The sequence below is a fragment of the Schistocerca piceifrons genome, chromosome 8 (genome assembly GCF_021461385.2).
Source record: "Schistocerca piceifrons isolate TAMUIC-IGC-003096 chromosome 8, iqSchPice1.1, whole genome shotgun sequence".
NCBI lineage: Eukaryota > Metazoa > Arthropoda > Insecta > Orthoptera > Acrididae > Schistocerca > Schistocerca piceifrons.
In genome coordinates, this window is record NC_060145.1 from 225,878,831 (window position 1) to 225,900,169 (window position 21,339).

Below are 21,339 nucleotides of genomic sequence, written 5' to 3' on the forward strand. Positions count from 1 at the left end.
CACACAATTACGAAGACGGCAAGAGCTGACAAGTGCAAGAATTATCGCACAATCAGCTTAACAGCTCATGCATCGAAGCTGCTTACAAGATTAATATACAGAAGAATGGAAAAGAAAATTGAGAATGCGCTAGGTGACGATCCGTTTGGCTTTAGGAAACGTAAAGGGACGAGAGAGGCAATTCTGACGTTACGGCTAATAATGGAAGCAAGGCTAAAGATAAATCAAGACACTTTCATAGGATTTGTCGACCTGGAAAAAGCGTTCGACAATATAAAATGCTGCAAGCTGTTCGAGATTCTGAAATAAGTAGGGATAAGCTATAGGGAGAGACGAGTCTTATACAATATGTACAACAACCAAGAGGGAATAATAAGAGTGGACGATCAAGAACGAAGTGCTCGTATTAAAAAGGGTGTAAGACAAGGCTGGAGCCTTTCAGCCCTACTCTTCAATCTGTACATCGAGGAAGCAATGATGGAAATAAAAGGATGGTTCAGGAATGGAATTAAAATACAAGGTCAAAGAATATCAATGATACAATGCGCTGATGACATTGCTATCCTGAGTGAAAGTGAAGAAGAAATAAATTATCTGCTGAACGGAATGAACAGTCTAATGAACACACAGTATGGTTTGAGAGTAAATCGGAGAAAGACGAAGGTAGTGACAAGTAGTAGAAATGAGAACAGCGAGAAACTTAACATCAGGATTGATGGTCACGAAGTCAATGAAGTTAAGGACTTCTGCTACCTAGGCAGTAAAATAACCGATGACGGACGGAGCAAGGCGGACATCAGAAGCAGACTCGCTATGGCAAAAAAGGCATTTATGGCCAAGAGAAGTCTACTAATATCAAATACCGGCCTTAATGTTAGGAAGAAATTTCTGAGGATATGCGTCTAGAGTACAGCATTGTATGGTAGTGATACATGGATAGTGGGAAAACCGGAACAGAAGAGAATCGAAGCATTTGAGATGTGGTGATATAGACGAATGTTGAAAATTAGGTGGACTGATAAGGTAAGGAATGAGGAGGTTCTACGCAGAATCGGAGAGGAAAGGTAAATGTGGAAAACACTGATAAGGAGAAGGGACAGGAGGATAGGACATCTGCCAAGACATGAGGGAATGACTTCCATGGTACTAGAGGGAGCTGTAGAGGGCTAAAACTGTAGAGGAAGACAGAGATTGGAATACGTCAAGCAAATAATTGAGGAAATAGGTTGCAAGTGCTACTCTGAGATGAAGAGGTTAGCGCAGGTAAGGCATTCGAGGCGGGCCGCATCAAACCAGTCAGTAGACTGATGACCAAAAAAAAAAAAAATTAAAAAGCCCAGTTTACTCTAAACATCGGATTTGAAAGTATTTCTTCGTTTAAAATAGGCTAAACGTATAAATACCGTCGAAATGCTTCACTGGTTTTTTTTTTATTGTTACAAGCTCAGTAATAAGTATTATGTTAAAGGGGAGATACTCACTTTATTGGTAAGCTTCGTTATTGATTTGTAGGTAAGGTTATATATCTCGCCTTCATACAAGAGCCGATTAATTAATCTTCTCCTCTATTTGAAAACACTAGGAAGAACATGAGATCATATCATTAACCTCGATGCGAATTATATCATCGGTCAGAATTTAACAGGTTTTTTTAATGTCCGCAAAACACGGAAATGCACAGTCCTCAAGGTAGTACTTAAAGAAATTCTTTTCAAATAATAATATAAACCCTTTAGTTGCCAACAAAAGCCATATGCATTCTAAAAATTTTCACAAACCTCGCTGTTTACTTAAAACACTACCTCCAGTTATCTTTTGCGTTTCCATCGTAACAGTGTGAGTCCCACGTAACAGAGTGACTCTCACGGAAAGTAAATGGGCCACTGACTTGTTTTTAACACCACACACTAAAAAGTATTGTACTAATCAGCCTCACTAATGTGGCGTTCGCTGTGTTATTCAGTGGTTTGGTATTTAACTAATTTGTAAATGGAAATGACAATCTTATCTTATTACATTGGGTAATTACTAAATAATTTTTCTCCCGGCTAAAGATTTGATCAAGTTGCTAGAGATCTCCAAGTTAACGTCGTGTTAAAGTGTTGTCTGTAAGTTGTGTGTCACTAAATCACAGTTCATACAACAGATTCAATACAACTATGGATTACGATGGAAACAGTTATCTTCAGCAAAATGATCATTAAAACCACCGAATATCAGCCGCGCATAACACTGACGTATGTTACCTGAACCAATATTCTTCGCAACTCGTGCGTAATTAATTTCGGCTCCATACATCAGCTAGAAAAATTTCTTATAAGGATCGTGCAATGAGCACTGTTTTTAAAGAACCAATCTGATTCGAATCATTTTCATATAAAATGAGTTCGGAACCACCAGTGCACATTTATTTTTACACATTTGTATTACGTTCGGCATTTATGCCTGCAGAGTTGCGGGATTTAAATTTGTATTTGCCGCTGAGATAATTGTTGAGATGGCGGCAGACAGTTGATAGAGACTTTCTATTGTTAGAGCAAATAAGTAAATATTTAAAATGCTTATTGAACGCTATAAAATATATTTTCATATTGTGCACTATTTAGACTTCATCAAGCAAACATTCGATTTGTTTCTAAGGAAAACACAGACAAAAGCGCGATACAAATCGCTATCATCAATGGCTGCGCTCCTTTCAGCAGAAAGAAATAATTAACACAGATAATGCTTACTGAGAGAGGAATTACAGTTACAAATAATTATTCACTCATGTTCAAAATAATAATGAACTCTATTTTCAAGTAATAATTAACAAATAATTACAATGTCTTAACAGACCTCAGTTTGATATGCGTCTTGCGTGCTGAACCTACAAAAGCCATCCAACAAAAGGTAAAAACAAAGGAAGACAAACGCAGATCATAAAAGGAATTTACAAATATCATTGTCTTTGTATTGTACACATCGATATGTCCAATTATATCATAGAATATTATGTAAATAATTAATATTTAAAAATTTTCACTGTTTTTTGATACGTCGAATAGATAATGTTTGTAACTGTTAGAGGAATAATTTCCTCTCGTCGCACTGTAGCCAAAAATTTATCACGTAAACGTCCTAGAGGTTTTCACGAATTATCGACTGCAGAGAAAATCGTGAGTAACTTTCATCCACACACAAATTCTGCAGCATCATTAACTTCTATCCGAGATATGAACACTGCTATAGCTACGCAGACCCTTGAGCAAACTATACGTCTCAGAAGCTATTAACTCAGAGCACAACACACTTACGCGACACATAGGCGACCATAGAATTACCTAAAATATGAAGTCTTTTTTGTAAAAAAGCTTTCCTAAAGTCATGTGCTTTCCGATTATGAGTTTCCACCCTTCGCATCTGGAATATGCACACAGAGGTGGGCATTCCAGAGCACACACTGGTGGCCTGTATCTCTCCCGCAAGCAGCCTTTTCTTCTCTGTGACAGAAAAATCCCACTGCTGTAGAAGTCTGCGTTTAAATCAAGTACACTCGCTTCCCGAAACAGCTTTTGATCGGTTAATTTACCATTATGAAATTTCAATACAGACTGAAAATGATATGAAACACAATTACTTATCAGTGTTATCGGATAATTTATTGGTTCACAAATTACAAGAGACAAAGAATTATGAAGAAAAAGTAATCACTAAATCTTTAGTTATACAAAGGGAGTGCAGGAATTATTATTAGCAAATACAAACTGTGATGTAGCGCAATTACGGGTAAACGCAGGTGGGTGACTTCGACTCAGCCGTTACCACGCACAGGGGGCACGGTCGAACAGTTGAAAAGATCGATTAATATGTTTCTCGTAATGGATGTCGAGAACATGCGCTTGTAAATTAACTGTTGGCTTTTCCGGTCTCTGCCTGGCCAGCACTTGAGAAATCCTGACAGGTAGCCGTGTCTTGGTACTTGGAGTGAGAAGGTGATTGGAAAAAGACGTCCACTACAGATTCAGCTGACTCTATGACCGGAAACTACGGCCCATAGCTCACCCTTTATAGGTTTTCAGAGTGACTGTTTTTCCACTCGAATATAGTTGTCCATGACCCTCCTCGTTATTTTTCTCGATCACTGCATATACGCATCTAGTAACCACAATTAGAACATGGCTTTTTCCTGTCATGAGCTTTTTTCTCTATCCTCGACTCATTTGATGGGTTGACAAGTTTCATCCATGTGCTGTACCCATGACAGGCAAGCAGATCACTTCTGGGAGGATGTATCTACATCTACATCTACGTGATTACTCCTATTTCCATTTTGGGTATTGGTGTGACTTGAACAATTTTCCTGTCTTTAGGTACGAAACTTTCTGTGAGCGAGCAGATGTATATAACTGCTATATATGGAGCTATTGTATCAGCGTAATCTGAAAGGAACCTGACTGGTATACAATCTGGACCGGAGGCTTGCCTTTATTAAGTGATATAAGCTGCTTTACTACACCGGGGTTATCTACTCCTATGTTTCACATTTTCGTAGTTGTTCTTTATTGGAATTGAGGAATGTTTACTTCGTCTTCTTTGGTGCAGGAGTTTCGGAAAGCCGTGTTTAATAACTTTCCGTTAGTGGTACTGTCATTAGTGGCTTCACCATTGTTATTGCGCAGTGAAGGTATTGACTGCGTCTTGCCACTGATGTGCTTTATGTGTGACCAGAATATCTTTGGGTTTTCTGCCAGATCCCGAGGCAGAGTTTCGTTGTGGAAATTATTAAAAGCATCTCGCACTGAAGTACGGGCTATATTTTGAAGTTCGGCAAAACATTGCCAATCTTGGGGATTTTGCGTTCTTTTAAATTTGGAGTGCTTTTTTCGTTGCTCCTGCAACAGCGATCTCACCCGTTTTGTGTACCATGGAGGTCCCCTACCATCACTTATTACTTTATGAGGTACATATCTCTCAACAGCCTTCGATACTATCTCTTTGAAATCAATCCACATCTTTTTTACACTAACACGATCAGATCGGAAGGAGTGGAGACTGCCTCTTAAAGAGGCATCAAGAGCATTTTATAAACAAATGTACTTTGTGTTTCCTTTTGAAGGTTGTGGGTGTTACGGTATTCAGCCTAGCAGAAACCGCCTTGTGGTCGCTAATCCCTGTATTAGTCACTATACTCCCAACTGGTACGGGATTATTTGCTTCTAAGAGGTCAAGTATGCTTTCGCAACCATTTATGCATCGAGTTGGCTCATGAACTACATGTTGAAAATAATTTTCAATACAATTTCGGATGACGTTGTATGCCTGTCACCGGCTTTATATGTATAATTTTTCCAGCATATCGATGGTAGATTTAAGTCACCACCGACTACAATTGCATGACTGGCGTACCTATTGAAATGAGACTCAAGTTGTCATTGAATTGTTTAGCAATATATGTTCTGAGTCGGGTGGTCGGTAAAACGATCCAATTAATAGTTTAGTCCGACATACTACTTCGCAGGAAATATCTAGTTCAATTTCACTACAAGGTAAACAACTTCTGACGTCAATAATTACGCCATCACAAGAATATTTAATATATCCTTCCTGATCACTGTTAAATCATTTGAAATAATTTCTGCTAAACTTATATCTGGCTTTATCCAGCTTTTCGAACTTATAACTATTTGAGCTTCAGTCCATTCTATTAGGGCTTGGAACTCTGGTTCTTTCCCAACACAGTTATGACAATTCACATTTACAACACCGATCGTTTCTGCAACTTCCTTTCTGTGTTTTTAACCTGCCCCCATTTAGACGGACGCCATTTCTGTGGTTTCCTGAGACACTCTAACCTAAAAATTTCCTTCGGAAGGCGTTCTCGTTTAAAATTACTCGGCTTTGCTCCGTTCTTGTTTCTCGTGCTCCGCACACCCATTGGCCTCTTCGAAGAAGTCCCAGTGGAACAGCCCCACTTATTTTCTCACTTTTAACTACAGTCGTCCTCTTAGATAGAGAAAACAATAGTCACCACCTCAAATATCATCAAATAAATTCTTATACAAATGTTGCAACAATCACATTCGGAACAACGCAAAGATACAACATCTATTATAACTAAGGTTGTACTTAGGATATAAGCAATGGGACATTTTTAGACCCTTTCTTGGCTTTCTATTTCGATTTATTCTTTACCTATGGATTTGGAAATTTTCTTCACTCTTTTGACGGGTTTTCTTAAATCAACCGATTCGATGTTACATATATCAAAGTCAAATATAATCGTACCTGTCAGGCAGTAATGTTTGTTTCCAGGCTCTCACAACATCCGTGCACAAAGCCACATTTGGTATTACTTCTTTCCAATTATAATTTGTTGTACCACTTTGTCCAACTGAATATATGAGGACCCTACCTTTCACCATTCATCCAGATTTCATTTACTTCAACAGCTTGAAATGAACACGTATTACAAAATATGGTATTATCTTCCTCACTAGAAACTACATACAACCATTTGTTGACACATAAATGTGTCCATTAACTTTTAGCTAATGAATTAGTTTTTATTTAATACAATTATTAGAATAATGCCTGTCTCGTTGTAATGTCTTTTCACTTTTCTCGGTCATAAATCCTAATTTCCACAAAAGTTTCATTATAAATTTTCTTTCTTTCGACTCTCTCCTTACATGATTTCTGTTCCTTACCTGCTGTTAAAACAAATGGTCAACATAAAATTTTAATTGTCTAGAATTCTCACTTAAGGGAAAATCAATTAAATATCCTTAAACATCAAGATCCATGACATTCAATAGACTATACCTATAAAATCTACAATTAGATATAATGGAAACCTTACATCTCTCTTCAGCTTGGATTAACCCTAGGTTTTTAACATTCTCTAGTGAATTTACTACATGTGGTGCAGGTGGTCTTTCTGTGTGTGAACTACAGCACTCACTAACTGTTCATATTCTATACTTATCTCGCTCAATGAGGTGTAGTTCTTTTCAGAGTCACGTCGGTAGTTCTCAGACAGTACGTGTGAACTGTTCCATTTCTGTCATACTATTCTTAAGCAACTTCCCATTTCTGCCGATCGAATTTACCATGCAGTTCAGACCAGACAAGGGGAATTTATTACAGTCACTTGCTCTTTGATAATTTCCACAGTTGTTCTGATCTAGATTCGATCATATGCATGTGCATTTTGTAATAAGCGACATTCTCCTCGTCCAAGGTTCCGAATAATATTTTGCTAAATTCTCATACAAAGTTAAGGATTCTTTAATTTATGATTTTATGGATCTCGTTACTTGCAACCTTTCCACATTGTGTGTGACCCCATTAATCAACATATTACAATTCGTTTTACTAATATTTAGCTGCTATAGTTAATCCTTGTCTTGTTGAACAACCTTCAAATCAGCTCTCTTTGTGCTACTAAGTTTTCATGAATACTTCTAAGATTTACTTACGTTACCAACTTTCAGGCGATACTGATAATTTTGACGATCCTTGATGATGGTAATATAATCCTGAGGAAACCCGTGCACTTGAACATCCCAGGCATAATAACTTCAAGTAATGATCCAGAACCAAGTCATCACTGCGCATGCTAACATGATGATTAGGTATTCAATAGGAGGACACCTCACCAAAATTTAGTTGAAAGTCTATGCCATACACTTCTATTTTAATAGTATGTCTTCTGCCTATTGACGTGTACCTACAATTTTGCTTTCTCTCGGTCTCCTTTACTACATTAGTCCGTGCAACCCTTAGTACGAGGGTGATATGCCCATTTTATACCATTCACAGATCCTAAGGTAAGGATGGGAAGGTTTCCTGCTGCTAAGTGTCGGATAACATGATGAAAGGCAAACGAATGATGTCTTCACTGAATCGTCTGGATCGGTACTCCAAGGAGTGCGAAGATCTCCTGGAGCTAAAAAAAAAAAAAATAAATAAATAAAATCTGTTGAGAGCCATCGGTCAGGAAAGTGATGTTAGCGGCCTTCTGGGCTGCCATCAGACGAAGGCGTCGAGGGATACAAAATGTGGACAAAGTGATTCTCATCCACGACAATCCGATGCCACATGTGGTATTCAGAACTGCTGACAAACTACCACGCTAAGGTATTCCAGTCGTCTAGGGTCCAGGCGATAAAATAACGAGCCAAAGAGAGGTGCTGCAAGTGATGGCCTGTCGTGGCCATAAACGCGAACTTTCGGCGCTTTGTGCTAAGGGATACGTTCGTTGGACGTCCCACACTGATTTCAGGGTCTGTTTCATTCAATGTTGCTTGTCTGTTAGCACTGACAACTATTGCAAACGCCACTCCTCGCAGTCCTTAAGTGAAGAGCGTCGGCCACTGCGTTCTTAGTGGTGAGAGGTAATACCTAAAATTTGGTGTTCTCGTGACATTCTTGACATTGTGGATCTCTATGTATTAAATTCCCTGATGAAATCCGAAATGGATTGTCCCAGGCTTCTAGCTCCAACCACCATTCCGCGTTTAAAGTTCGTTAATTCCCGTCGTGCGACCATAACCACATCAGACACCCTTTCACATGCATCACATGAGTACAAATGACAGTTTCAACAGCGCACTGCCCTTTCTTACCTTGTGTATGTGACACTACCGCCATCTGGATTTGTGCATATCGCTACCGCATGACTTATGTCACCTCAGTGCATAATTTGACCATTATGTTCTGCTGATACCGGATGTATATGCCTCATAGTATCAGTAAATGACAATCTGTCACCCTTTAAATGAAGCACAATGAGATATGCACAAACGGCCGGTGTGGTCGAGCGGTTCTTGGCGCATCAGTCTGGAACCGAGCGACCGCTACAGTCGTGGGTTCGAATGCTGCCTCGGGCATGGACGTGTGTGATGTCCTTACGTTAGTTAGGTTTAAGTAGTTCTAACTTCTAGGGGACTGATGTTCTCAGATGTTAAGTCCCATAGTGCTTAGAGCCATTTGAACCATTTTCAGGTCTGCACAACAGAACGTTTGTAAAAATGGTTCAAATGGCTCTGAGCACTACGGGACTTAACTTCTGAGATCATCAGTCCCCTAGATGTTAGAACTACTTAAACCTAGCTAACCTAAGGACATCACACACGTCCATGCCCGAGGCAGGATTCGAACCTGCGACCGTAGTGGTCGCGCGGTTCGAGACTGTAGCGCGTAGAAACCCTCGGCCACTCCGGACGGCATAGCTTTTGTCATTCATGTTTTCCGTTTCATTTTATGTGCCCTGTTCGCGAAGCGTGCGTGACTTGCGCGATGTGAGCATTATTATGTTGGACCACGTCTGAGGTTTCTACATCTTACTGTTTTTTCCCAAGATATTGATTCAGTACACATCTTATATCACACTCCTCTTCGCTCGCATTCATATCATTTATAATTCATTCTCCTCGTATGATTGGTAGTAGGACTTCTGTTTCGACACTATCATTTCTTCGCCTTCTGGAGTAATGCAGTATTCCTTTATTCGATTCCACATGACCTTCCCGTCCCTTGATCCGAATGTTTCCTTTCGGCCGCGAAGCTTGCTTTTTCTGTCGCCACCTAAAAACTGCATTGGTCCGTAATTCTCGCTGACAATGTTCCACCATTTGAAATTCCTTTGCTGCGGCTCGTCCCATTGTCTCTTCTCATTTATTACATTCCTATAGTCCTGATGGCCAATTCGTGCTCCCAATTGTCCAGTAACATTTCGTGGTTTCGTTTGCTCTTTCAGTATCTTATCGTCGTGTACCTTACACAAGGGTATATTACTCTCAGTCACTTCTAACTGTCTACCCATATCGATAATGACCACTATGTCTCTTGTGAGGAAATATGTTCCTACTAAACTATTATAACGGACGTTTCTTCCCTTCTTCAGATTTGAAATTTGTTTCCTCCTAAAACATTTATGGCTATTTTAAGCGTCAAATTCACCATCCCAAGCATGTTCTAAGTGCCATGTGTCACACTTTTCAATCTTCGCACATCATGCTTGTCAGCTGGTACACATTTGGATGTAGCTTCCCTGTAACTAATTTGTAAATACACTCGGATGACAAAAGTCATGGTAAAGAGATATGCACTTATAGAGATGGCGGTAGTACCACGTACACATGGGGTGAAAGGGCAGTGTGAATGCAGAGCTGTCATTTTGACTCTAATGATGAATGTTGCAACCTCCCCACAAAATAATTTAAAAGGAACCAAGAACCAAATGTAACCTCCCCACAAAATTGGCTCCTATTTATGATCTCTGTGCTGAAACGCATTCACATTTAATGTACCCACAAAATTCTTTTCTCATTTAATGTTAAGTTCGTAACAGAAAAAATTGCTAAACACCGAAAGAATAAAAATAAAATCAGTAACCTGGTGAATTTTATGACGGCAGCAGCGCTGCGCCTCGGCCCTGTATTCTGAATAAAAAAGGAAAAATTCTTACCTCAATAAAAACTGCAAATATATCTGCTCTTATGTAGAAATTTTTCGGCACAACTTCGTGCAATGCTGGCGTATATTTTTTTCTGATTCTTGAAAGGAATGATCATGCATTGGAAATATTCTTTAAATTGAAATGAATGCTTGTCTTTAAAATATTACTTTATATTGTAAAAATTATTATTGGGGGATTTTTTAAAGAAATTAATGACAGTTAATATACATTACTAGATATGCGCAAGGCTGCTTGTTTACCTTCTACAATAATACTCATCCTCCAAAGACCCGACCGGAGGAGACTGCCGACACGCGCAGGCACTCGCCGACTACTGCAGACTAACGCAGACTACTCAAGACTACCGCAGACAACTGAACACTACTGCCGACTGACGACAAGCAACAACTAACTATATACTACTCTCTGGTCAGAGACTCTGCCATGCCTCGCCCATCGCCGGCAACGCATACGTCTTACATAACCCTCCACTGGGGGGGCAAAAATTTGGCAGCGATGGTGAGTCAATTGGAATGGCCATGAGCAAGAAATTTTTCTTAATTAACTAAGTTTACAATCACAGAATATATACATATATATAAGTGCAGAACATGAAATATAATATAGTGCACATGCACTGAGTACAGAACATATCAAGCAATGACAAAATGTATACACAATGAGTACAAATCATATTAACAAATGACAAATGTGCACACGCACTGTAGTTCAGAACATATCAGCAAATCACAAAATGTATACGGAATGAGTACAAATCATATCAACAAATGACATAAAGTGCACATTCACAGTAGTACTGAACATATCAGGAAATCACAAATGTATACGGAATGAGTACTAACCATATTAACAAAATGACAAAAGTGCACATGCACTGTATATACTTTTTTTACTATTTTACCAGAACTTGGATAGGAAAGGGAAGTATTGCATCATGGTTGTAGCACTTTAGGTTGCACGCAGCTGCATTGAAAGTCCATATCTCAACACCAAGTGAGACAATCTGAAGTTCTTTTCCTTGAAGTATTAATCAGTGTAGCCAAGACACTGAAATGTCGTAGTAATATTCCATGTTATCATTTTGGTAATACATTAGGTACACCAAACAGTGGGACCGTAATAACATCTCCATCGCTCAAGGTGGTGGACAGCATGTCGTGTCAACATCACGTTCTTGTAAGGTACACCAACATAGAATTAGTGCAAAAACCAAATATAGTGCTGCATGATCATGAGGATAGACAGAACAAACGGATATTGCAGTAACTTCTGGTAACTAGGTCAGAAGGTGAAGGACATTAAGTCACATACAAGTCTTCATTGAGAATTACACTAGTCTAAGAACTGATTTGAGTAATTGGTGGCACTCATCGCCCAGTTACTGAACATTTCTGTACCATGTATGAAGTATTACAGAATAATTTTCATAAATCATCTGATTACAGTGAACATCGGCACTCATTGACCAGTTAGAAACCATCAGAAGTCATCATTCAAAACAGGAGCTAATGAATGGCATAGTATTAACATAATTCACTTAGTTATAGTAATCATTGGCACTCATTGGCCAGTAACTAAACATATAGCAAGTATTGAATATTTCAAAACATTTTTCATCATTAAAGTGACATATGACATATTTAAAATAATTATTGGCTCTCATTGGCCAGTTACAAAATATTCTTATAAAACCTTATTCAGTATTATTCAGAAGTTATCATTCAAAATGAGAGTCAATTATTGGCATAGCATTTATAGAGTATAACAAAAATTTTATTTACAGAAATTATTGGCATAGTATTTATGCATTATTACAAAGCATCATTCAGTATTACTCAGAACTGATCATGCCAGTGACATAGGACATATTGAAAATGTAACATACTGTAACTATTATTCAAGGTCTGTGACTAGGAAACATTATTCAGTATTACTCAGAACTCTCTTAAACTGGTAGCATTATTTGGGACTGGTAATAATTTTTTTTGTGCTAGCAATGCATTGCGTTGGGATCGATAATTAATTACTGGGGCATAACAATATTTGCTTTTGAGTTACTGCTGCAAATGAAGATGTGTAACATCATTCGTCATGAGTCAACTGTAGCAAGGTTATGAAACAAGTAGAGTATATGTGATCACATTCATAAATGACACAGGTTTAATGATCAACTGATTATAGCACATTAATTTCATGAGTAATTTCTCCTGCAAAAAACACAAAATGGATTATTAAACTGAAAGAAGAAACGCATATTATGCTGAAGAGTAGTGAACTTCGAATTAACAGGTAATGAAATGTGTATTAAATATATATGTTCTCTAGCTGTCCTTTCCAAAACCTTCAGTCATCATAACATGTGACATAAGACATACTGTCAAGAGGAACTGCAACAAATACCTAAATAACGACATAGCATTTCTTAACTAACAGTAAATATATAAACTTCATCATTATTTTCATCTACAAAGATAAACTTCATTATCATTACTATCATCACCTGCAAAGAAGAACTTCATTATCCATATCACTATAACTCCATTATTATCATCACATGCAAAGAAAAACTTCATTATCCATATCACTATAACTCCATTATTATCATCACCTGCAAAGAAAAACTTCATTATCCATAGTAGCATACTCTTCATTGCTATTCATCACCATTCGTTATCATCTGCAAAAAGACACTTCATCATACAACAATTCATAGTATAGAGTTCCTTATTTCTAGCATATTTCTTCACTAAAACTAAGATGTGTTGTTCTGTCTGACAGCCTGCAACAATCGCCTCGTATTCTGAAAGAAAAAAATAGTTAAGACTGCAATTCTACGATGTGTATAGTATATTCTCGTTAACGCTTGTTAATTCTGATCCATTTACTCTTCGTGACGAGGTATTGCATCTTTTTTCGTTCATTCCAAAGGTGAAATTCCCATTTCATAGTAATCCACTGTGTTTCTTTCATTTATTTCTTTTATACGTTATTGCTTTCTGAAAATGATGAACAATGTTTAATGTCTTGTATTTAAATCATATACCCCTTACATAAAAACTGGTTTATAGTAACACAATTGAGCACACAGCATAGCATGACAAAAAACGTAATATGTCAAAAACATAGACAGTGTTCAGAGGCAAAAATGTACACAGAGTATCACAATGTAGCAGCAAAAAAAAAAAAAAAAAAAAATGTAAAGTAGTCACGATGTTGAGATATCATAAGGCAAAATGTCAAAGTCAACTAGTGTTTCTTACATCTTAAATATTTCATAATGTATACGAACAAAATAGTAAAACAATCATACATACATGAAAAATGGAAAATATGCCCAGTCTGATATATAACGACAAGAAATGACTTTCTTTGTGTTCAGCTTGTATGTTGTGTAGTTGATAGAGGCGAGAATTGAAGACTTTAATGGAGAGCGAATTTCATAGAATTAATATGTCACTAGATAGAATTGCATAATTGTTCATAAAATACGTAAGTTTATCTGGAAAAATGTGCACGGTCTGATGTATAACGACAAGAAAAGCGACTTGCTAACCTTACCTTGCCGGGTACTTGCCAAGAAAAAATACGTTAATCATCAGTTAGTAGTCACATAAATATAATTGCATAAGTGGTCATAAAATGTGTAAGTTCATCTAGAAAAATATGCACGGTCTGATGTGTAACGACAAGAAAAGCGACCTGCTAACCTTACCTTGCCGGGCACTTGACAAAAAAATTACGATAATCGTAAGTAAGTAGTCACATAAATATACTTGCATAAGTGGTCATAAAAAAATTAGGAAATGGCATTACAGTGTGATAAATCATAAAGTATGTTCATTCAATACACGATTTGATGTTGGAGACATGGTGATTGCCCATACTTTTTCTGGTTCTCAAAGTTTCCACGTGTAGTACATTGGGGTGAGGAATGCTGCGAATTCGATATGGACCTGCGTATAAAGCTAAATTTTACTGCATCTTCTCTTTCCTCTGTTGGATAAATAGTGTGTACGCACTAATATCTTCTGTCCAATGTGAAAGTCACGCGTGTACCAACCTGTTTTTGCTGTCTTCTCCGGCGCTCTGCGGGCCGTTTGATGTTGTTCAGCGCAATGTCAATTTTTTCATGGTGTCGTAGTCGACGAGATGTAGGAAATGTTACTAATTCTTTAATTTTGTTAGGTGGTTCAACATTTTTCGGTATAACAGACGGAGATAGCATAGTAGATTCATTTGGTATGGAATTAATTACATCCTGGAATGAGAGTATGTGTGTGTCCCAATCAATATGTTTTTTATGGCAGTATATTCTACACAGTTTACCAATTTCTTTCATTAATCGTTCACAAGGGTTCGAAGAAGCATGGTACCTGGATATATAGATCGGAGAAATGTATCTAGCTCGTAACATACGTGTCCATATAGCAGATCGAAACTGTGATCCATTGCCGGAAATTACTTTCAACATATGCCCTACATGAAATAGAAAATGTTTTACAAATGCTTTCGAAACAGTTTTAGCAGTAGCTTTGCGTAACGGAGTGAAGGTAACAAATTTTGAAGTGAGTTCAACAGCGACAAAGATGTAGCAAAAACCTCTATTAGTTCTGGGAATCGGACCAAAAATGTCTACAGCGGCCATAGGTCTCAATTTAACAGGTAAAATGGGATGTCATGGAGGAATATGTGAAGTCGTGTCTGATTTAGCTTTCTGGCAGATTTCACGTGACGCTAAAACTCGTCGAATACGTTTCTCCATGTTGGTAAAATAACAGTTCTGTCTCAATATAAGAAAACATTTTCTGGCTCCGTAATGTGCGTAACTTAAATGAGTATACCAGATTAATTTGTTAACAAGTTCGCCTGGAATGCATAATAACCAATTGTTGCTGTCAGGGTGAGAGCGGCGAAACAGAATGGCATTGCGCACAGTGTAATGGTTTCTAATGGTAACATTATTCCTATCTTGCCAAAGGTGTTTCATTTCTTTCCACACGTTGTCTTTACTCTGCTCTTGTGCTATGTCTTGTAATGACGACGAAACGAAATTTTCAAATGCAACTCGTTGAATGTACATGACGCTGAAATTTGCTTTGCAGAAGTTGGTTGCGATGTCTTGCTGATTGTTGCTGAGAGATCGGGATAGGGCGTCTGGTACAATATTTTGTGCGCCGGGAATGTGAACAATTGTAAAATTAAATTCCTGCAAATAAAGTTTCCATCTGCTTAATCTGTCGTGTGTAAACTTGGCGGAAAGTAAAAACTGTATCGCTCTATGGTCGTATGGCTTCCATAAAGGAAATGCCGAAATCTCGTAAATGCCCATACAACACATAATGTTTCAAGTTCTGTAACAGAATAATTGCGTTCAGCAGGTGACAGAATGCGACTCGCAAAGGCGATATTTTTAATTACTGTAGAACCATCTTCTTCAACTTCCTGAAAAATGTCTACGCCTAAAGCGGTGTTAGAACTGTCGGTGGCAATGGAAAAATTTCTAGTAAGATCTGGGTGAGATAAAAGTGGTGCACTCAACAAAGCATGTTTCAGGTTCATAAATTCAGAATGTGATTGCTTATCTCAGGACCAAATAGTGTTTTTACCTGTCAGTTGACATAATATAGGGGTGTCTAAAGCAGAGTAATGAATAAATTTACGAAAAAAGTTAATTAAACCCAAAGAGCTGCGTAGTTGTTTCTTCGTCGTAGGAACAGTAATGTCACGTAAAACTTGAAGTTTTTTCGGGTCAGGCGTAATGCCCTCTGCTGAAATTATATGTCCAAGAAATTTTATAGAAGTTTTACCAAAGTGCGATTTACTGAGATTAACTGTGAGTCCTTCTGCGCGAAAAGTTCGTAACAGTTGTTCAAGAATCAGATTGTGCTCAGACCAGTTAGCTTCTGCAATAAGAATGTCGTCTACGTACGTTGTGATTCTGTCTTTCAATGCAAAAGTGTGTATCGGATGTCGTCAAAAGTAATAACATTTTCGTGAACCACATTCTGCGTGTCAAAAGTAGTGCTTACGTTACTGGAAGATGCAACCTGTACTGTATCTAGTCAAATTCTATCTGACGCGCTATTATTTTCAGTAGGATGCTGTGGCATTTCAACTATTTGTACTGTTCTGTTATTTCTTCCTGACGTATTACGCTTGGGATGATATCTACTGTCTGGTTCATTCATGATAATATGTTGTTGCGGATGACTTTGCTGCTGATAAGACCGACTGTTATTAAACGTACGCAGAAAATTGTGTTCATTACTTTTACGTCTGTCATGATAGTCATTTCTATACGGTTCATTGCGATAGGAATTGAGATAGTGTGTTTTCTGTACATACTGATTCCCTCGTTGCTGTGCGTTACTATTTGTTGGAGCTGATGCTATACGTGTAGGCGGCGAAAGATTAAAGCTTGGTTGACCTTGTACATTACATTGTTGGTTAGGTATGCTAACCGGCTGGCTTTGATGCTGTTGCGGTGAAAAACCTCTATTGTTACCAAAATGTGGTTGCTGACAATTTTGACGAATGCTAAAAATGTTGTACATACTGATGATTACAATTTCATCTGTTATTAAAATTACGGTGGTAGTTGTCATTTCGGGAGTGTCTAAAGAGAACTGTCACTTTCGGTAAAATTTGTTGTATCAGGTTTTCTTTACTGATTCTTAATTCTAGATAGATCGATAGTTGAAGAGCTGTTTTAATAGGTATAAAGGATAGTAGAAGAGAAGGCAGCAGTGCAGAAAACTAAAGATGAAATGGCACTACTATGGCTCGGGGCCCTGTGCACGCTACGGCACATATTCATTAAAGCATAATGAATCCCTTGAGGTCTATTACGAGCTGCAAATAAATTTTAGTTTTCGCGTTACAAGCAATGCCGATGAAAATTCTAAAGCAAATTGTTGTATCCAGTCCAATTCTAGTTTCAGCATTACACGACAAGCTGGTGAAAGTACAATTATAAATCGACATATCCACTTCAAAGCGTGTACCTGTGTTCTGTCATTTTTAAACACTTTAAATTTTCTCACGGATAGAAAATGCTTGTAATCAAAATAATCGTCTCTGTATGTCTGAACAGGTTCAGGATTGTATGAGAATCTATTTGTCTGTGATTGTTCGGAATTTAAGTCATGTACTCTCTGTAAATTACCTAAATTATACTGGCTGTGTGAGTGTGACAAATGTTCGGAACATGGCGTATGCTGTGACGTGTTATTGACTGAAATATTTTTTATCTCTGTCACCTCTTGCTGTAAAGTTGACAATTTTCTACGTAATGTATTATTGGACAAATCTATCTCACTGATTGTCTGCTGTAAATTTTGGAATTCAGGTGTTTGATTAAACGAAACTGGTGACGTATCGTCTGATTTGGTGTCATTATTACTTTCGATAACGTCAATACGACTGGCCAATTCATCATATTTTTCAGTCAGTATTTTTACCTGATCATCGTTTTTAGTGTCACAAGCATTAATTTGTTTTTGTATTTTACGAGTGGTTTCGTTCAATTTTTTAACGTCTGCTTTGATGACATCGGAATCCTGTATTAGTTCTAATTGTTCGAGTCTGTCGGTCACTGTCTGAAAGTCTACTGTGTGTGTCGTTTTACTTTATTTGGTTCCTGTATGAAATTACGGAAACGCGTTTCACTGTTTTGTAGGTGGTGATTAAAGCGTTCGTCAATTTGACTGTTCTGTTGGTCGAATTTCGCATCTACTTTTGCATCCAGTGTGCGCGAAAGTTCTGCTGTCATTAGTTTAAACTCGTCGCGTAACTGTGTTGCGTTTTCAGAGCATTGTTTACCGACTGCACTAATTTCGTCTCTAAGTGATTCTGTTGTAGCTGTTTGCATATTCCTTAATTCTTGAGCAACAGATCTAATTTCTTCACTTATTTCCTAGCACAAGCCTGAATTCCCTCTTGTAATTGTTCTTTAGTATCATGAGATTGCTCGTCAACGGCTGTAATCTGTTCACTAAGTTGTTTGTTGTGTTCATTAACTTATTTAAAATTTTCACTAAGTTGTTTGTTCTGTTCACAAAGTTGTTTGAAATTTTCACTAAGTTGTTTGTGATTGTTGTCTTGTCTTCCATTCTGTCGTTTGGAATTTTCGTCTTGTTTTTTATTATGATCATTAATTTGTAGCAACAATGCCATAATTTGATCCAAGCGAAAATTAGCAACTCTATTCTCTGTGCTGTGTGGTGGTGTATCTGCAATTGTCACGTTTTGTGTATCCATTTGGATATTCTGTGATTCTTGAAAATGTTTGCTAATCGGATGTGCACTGTTAGTCACTACCTCGGAATCCAATAAATCTGACGTATTCTGATTACACTGTTCTTTTTCGTTAGAAAAATTTGTCTGTTCATTATGTAAATTTTGCAAACCGGCTGTATCAAGCTGCGCAGCGTTCATAGTAACAGAACGTCGCGCGTCATCAATTGTCGTTAAATTAACAGACGACACAATTGAATTTATTTGCTCATCACTTGGATCAAAGTCAATATTAGTGGTCAGTACGCAATGATTGTCTGTAAATGGAGGACTGTCACTATTACACTGAGTGTTGCAAATACTATCGGTCAAATTATTCGAGTCGGCTATTTCACTCATTATACATCGTGATGTACTGTTAATAGTTTTTCGCGGTGTTTTTCACAAATCAGAATTAAGCATAAATGAAACTAAGACAAAGCAAAAAAAATTCCACAAACACAATTACAACAAAGAGCAACACATTGCCGATGATCTGTGCAAGAGAGAGTGACAAATTAGTAAATGCGTTGCGCCAGATGCAAACTACATTTAAGTAAATAAGAGTAGATATATGACTACTTATCAGAAGATTCACAAGGATATACGATCCTGGCCGGATGTCGCCAAGTGTAGCCTCCCCACAAAATAATTTAAAAGGAACCAAGAACCAAGTGTAACCTCCCCACAAAATTGGTTCCCATTTATGATTTCTGTGCAGAAATGCATTGACATTTAATGAACCCACAAAATTCTTTTCTCATTTAATGTTAAGTTCGAAACAGAAAAAATTCCTAAACACCGAAAGAATAAAAAAAATTCAGTAAACTGGTAAACTTTATTACGACAGCAGCGCTGCGCCTCGGCCCTGTATTCTGAATAAAAAAGGAAAAATTCTTACCTCAATAAAAATGCGAATATGTCTGCTCTTATGTAGAAATTTTTCGGCCTACTTCGAGCAATGCTGCGTATATTTTTTTCTGATTCTTGAAAGGAATGATCATGCATTGGAAATATTCTTTATATTGAAATGAATGCTTTTCTTTAAAAAATTACTTTATATTATAAAAATTATTATTGGGGGCATTTTTTAAGGAAATTAATGACAGTTAATATACATTACTAGATATGCGCAAGGCTGCTTGTTTCCCTTCTACAATAATACTCATCCTCCAGAGTCCAGACCAGAGGAGACTGTCGACACGCGCAGGCACGCGCCGACTACTGTCGACTACTGCAGACTAACGCAGACAACTCAAGACTACTGCAGACAACTGAACGCTACAGCCGACTGATGACAAGCAACAACTAACTACATACTACTCTCTGGTCAGAGACTCTGCCATGCCTCGCCCATCGCCGGCAACGCATACGTCTTACAATGTGAAAATTGTTCCGACGTGATTATGGCCGCACGACGGGAATTAATAAACTTTAAACACGGAGTGGAGCCTGGACTTAGAAGCCTGGGACATTCCGTCTCACATGGCTACGAAGTCTTTCGCGACGTATTTCCTGAGTAAAAATTTCTCGGTGTACATGCCGCGTCAAATCAGGATAAATCTCCTGATTTGACGCGGCATGTACACCGAGAAATTTTTACTCATTCCATCTCACAAATCGTCAGGGAATTTAATGTACCGAGATCCACAGTGTCAAGAGCTTGCCAAGAATAGCAAACTGCAGACATTACCGATCACCACGAACGATACATCGGCTGTCGGCCTTCACTTAACGACCGCGAGCAGCGACGTTTTCGTAAAGATGTCAGTGCTAACAGACAAACACCACTGTGTGAAATAGACGCAGAAGGCAATGTGGGACGATATTATTGATAAGGACTTTACGGTTATTTGAAAGGATAGGCTAAACACAGTTGGTGGTGGCATGTCTGTGGCTGTTAGAAGTATTTAATCTTGTACCGAAATTGAATTAATTTGGGTAGAGGTCATTCGTGGCAACCGGAATAAGGTATTAATTGGATCCCTTTAGCGACTGCCCAACTCAAATAATATAATAACACCTACCCGACTCATACCGTTATAGTTGGTGTTGACTTCAGTTTACCCTCTATATCTTACCTAAAATACATGTTTAATACGGAGGTACGGATAAAACATCATTCAGAATTGTGCTAAACGCACTCTCTGTATATTATTTCCATCTGTTAGTTCACAAGCCGACTCGAATAGTAAACGTTTGTGAAAACATACTTGACATCATGGCTGCAAATAATTATGAGCTAATAACGAGCATCAAAACGGATAAAGGGATTAGTGAACACAGGTAGTCGCAGAGAGACCAAATACCCTAAAAATAAACGAAAAGTATACGTATTCAGAAAACAGACAAATGTTCTCTTGACGCATTCCTGAAACACAAGTTCTAATCCTTCCAAATGAGGCTTGAATTCAAAGAAATAGTATCTGCAATTCAGAGATTTACACTAAATTAGTTAACGAACGATGGAGCTGATGGAGCTGATTCCTCTGGGTACATGAAACGGGTAGGAACACTGTTGCAGAAACAACGGAAGAAACATGCCAGATTTAAATGAACACAAAATGTCAAAATTTTGGGATCTTCTACAGAAGCTCGAA